The following is a 3,872-nucleotide window of genomic DNA, read 5'->3' as shown; positions in this document are numbered from 1 at the left end:
AGATACAGAGTAAAGCTCCCTATACACTGTCCCCATCAAAAATTGCCAGGGCAAGTATAGCACGGGGTTAGATACAGAGTAAACCTCCCCCTCCTCTGTCCCCATGAAACACTCCCAGGACAGGTACAGCACAGGGTCAGATACAGAGTAAAGCTCCCTCGACACTGTCCCCATCAAACACTCACAGGACAGGTACAGCACGGGGTTAGGTACAGAGTAAAGATCCCTCTACGTTGTCCCCATCAAACACTCCCAGGACAGGTACAGCACGGGGTTAGGTACAGAATAAAGCTCCATCTACACTGTCCCCATCAAACACTCCCAGGACAGGTACAGCACGGGGTTAGATATAGATTAAAGCTACCTCTACACTGTTCCCATCAAACACTCCCAGGACTGGTACAGCACGGGGTTAGATACAGAGAAAAGCTCCCTCTACACTGTCCCCATCAAACACTCCTAGGAGGGGAACAGCACGGTTTTAGATACAGAATAAAGCTCCCTCTACACTGTTCCTATCAAACACTCACAGGACAGGTACAGCATGGGTTTAGATACAGAGTAAAGCTGCCTCTAGACTGTGCCAAACAAACACTCCACAGACAGGTACAGCACGGGGCTAGATACAGAGTAAAGCTCCCTCTACACTGTCCCCATCAAACACTCCCAGGAAAGATACAGCACGGGGTTACATATAGATTAAAGCTCTGTCTACACTGTCCCCATCAAACACTGCCAGGACAGGTACAGCACGGGTTTAGATATAGAAGAAAGCTCCCTCTACACTCTTCCAATCAAACACTCCCCGGACAGGTACAGCACGGGGTTAGATACAGAGTAAAGATCCCTCTACACTGTCCCCATCAAACACTCCCAGGACAGGTACAGCACAGGGTTAGACACAGATTAAAGCTCCCTCTACACTGTCCCCGTCAAACACTCACAGGACAGGTACAGCACGGGGTTAGATACAGAGTAAAGCTCCCCCTACTCTGTCCCCATCAAACACTCCCAGGGCAGGTACAGCACGGGGTTAGATACAGAGTAAAACTCCCTCTACACTGTCCCCATCAAACACTCCCAGGACAGGTACACCACAGGGTTAGATACAGAGTAAAGCTCCCTCTACACTGTCCCCATCAAAAACTGCCAGGACAGGTACATCACGGGGATAGATACAGAGTAAAGCGCCCTCTACACTGTCCCCATCAAACACTCCCAGGACAGGTACAGCACGGGGTTAGATACAGAGTAAAGCTCACTCTACACTGTCCCCATCAAACACTCCCAGGACAGGTACAGCACGGGGTTAGATACAGAGTAAAGCTCCCTCTACACTGTCCCCATCAAACACTCCCAGGACAGGTACAGCACGGGGTTAGATACAGAGTAAAGCTCCCTCTACACTGTCCCCATCAAACACTCCCAGGACGGGAACAGCACGGGGTTAGATACAGAGTAAAGCTCCCTCTACACTGTCCCTATCAAACACTCACAGGACAGGTACAGCACGGGGTTAGATACAGAGTAAAGCTGCCTATACACTGTCCACATCAAACATTCCCAGGGCAAGTACAGCACGGGGTTAGGTACAGAGTAAATCTCCCTCTACACTGTCCCCATCAAACATTCCCAGGACAGGTACAGCACAGGGTTAGATACAGAGTAAAGCTCCCTCTACGCCGTCCCCATCAAACACTCACAGGACAGGTGCAGCACGGGGTTAGATATAGATTAAAGCTACCTCTACACTGTCCCCATCAAACACTCCCAGGACAGGTACAGCACGGGGTTAGATACAGCGTAAAGCTCCCTCTACACTGTACCCATCAAACACTCCTAGGACAGGAACAGCACGGGGTTAGATACAGAGTAAAGCTGCCTCTTCACTGTCCACATCAAACATTCCCAGGGCAAGTACAGCACAGGGTTAGATACAGAGTAAAGATCCCTCTACACTGTCCCCATCAAACACACCCAGGACAGGTATAGCACGGGGTTAGATGCAGAGTAAAACTCCCTCTACACTGTCCCCATCAAACACTGCCAGGACAGGTACATCACGGGGTTAGATACAGACTAAAGCTCCCTCGACACTGACCCCATCAAACACTCCCAAGGCAGGTACAGCACGGGGTTAGGTACAGAGTAAAGCTCCCTCTACGTTGTCCGCATCAAACACTCACAGGACAGGTACAGCACGGGGTTAGATACAGAGTAAAGCTTCCTCTACACTGTACCCATCAAACACTGCCAGGACCGGTACAGCACGGGGTTAGATATAGATTAAAGCTACCTCTACACTGTCCCCATCAAACACTCCCAGGACAGGTACAGCATGGGTTTAGATACAGAGTAAAGCTGCCTCTTCACTGTCCACATCAAACATTCCCAGGGAGGTACAGCACGGGGTTAGATACAGAGTAAAGCTCCCCCTACTCTGTCCCCATCAAACACTCCCAGGGCAGGTACAGCACGGGGATAGATACAGAGTAAAACTCCCTCTACACTGTCCACATCAAACACTCCCAGGACAGGTACAGCACGGGGTTAGATACAGAGTAAAGCTCCCTCTACACTGTCCCCATCAAACACTCCCAGGACAGGTACAGCACGGAGTTAGATACAGAGTAAAGCTTCCTCTACGCTGACCCCATCAAACACTCCCAGGACAGGTACAGCACAGGGTTAGATACAGAGTAAAGCTTCCTCTACGCTGACCCCATCAAACACTCCCAGGACAGGTACAGCACAGGGTTAGATACAGAGTAAAACTCCCTCTACACTGTCCCCAACAAACACTCACAGGACAGGTACAGCATGGGGTTAGATACAGAGTAAAGCTCCCTCTACACCGTCCCCATCAAACACTCTCAGGACAGGTACAGCACGGGGTTAGATACAGAGTAAAGCTCCCTCTACACTGTCCCCAACAAACACTCACAGGACAGGTACAGCACGGGGTTAGATACAGAGTAAAGCTTCCTCTACACTGTCCCCATCAAACACTCCCAGGACAGGTACAGCACTGGGTTAGATACAGAGTAAACCTCACTCTACACTGTCCCCATCAAACACTCCCAGGACTGGTACAGCACGGGGTTAGATACAGAGTAAAGCTCACTCTACACTGTCCCCATCAAACACTCCCAAGACAGGTACAGCATGGGGTTTGATACAGAGTCAAGCTCCCTCTACACTGTCCCTATCAAACACTCACAGGACAGGTACAGCACTGGGTTAGATACAGAGTAAACCTCACTCTACACTGTCCCCATCAAACACTCCCAGGACAGGTACAGCACGGGGTTAGATTCAGAGTAAAGCTCCCTCTACACTGTCCCCATCAAACACACCCAGGACAGGTACAGCACGGGGTTAGAAACAGAGTAAAGCTCCCCCTACACTGTCCCCATCAAACACTCAAAGGGCAGGTGCAGCATGCGGTTAGATACAGAGTAAAACTCCCTCTACACTGTCCCCATCAAACACTCCCAGGACAGGTACAGCACGGAGTTAGATACAGAGTAAAGCACCCTCTACACTGTCCCCATCAAACACACCCAGGACAGGTACAGCACGGGGTTAGATACAGAGTAAAGCTCCCTCTACACTGTCCCCATCAAACACTCCAAGGGCAGGTGCAGCACGGGGTTAGATACAGGGTAATGCACCCTGTACACTGTCCACATCAAACACTCCCAGGACAAGTACAGCACGGGGTTAGATATAGATTAAGGCTCCCTCTCCACTGCCCCCATCAAACACTGCCAGGACAGGTAAAGCACGGGGTTAGATATAGATTAATGCTCCCTCTACACTGTCCCCATCAAACACTCCCAGGACAGGTACAGCACGGGGTTAGATACAGA

This window comes from Carcharodon carcharias (genome assembly GCF_017639515.1).
Source record: "Carcharodon carcharias isolate sCarCar2 chromosome 36 unlocalized genomic scaffold, sCarCar2.pri SUPER_36_unloc_1, whole genome shotgun sequence".
In the NCBI taxonomy this organism is placed as follows: domain Eukaryota; kingdom Metazoa; phylum Chordata; class Chondrichthyes; order Lamniformes; family Lamnidae; genus Carcharodon; species Carcharodon carcharias.
This window is presented reverse-complemented; position numbering follows the sequence as displayed.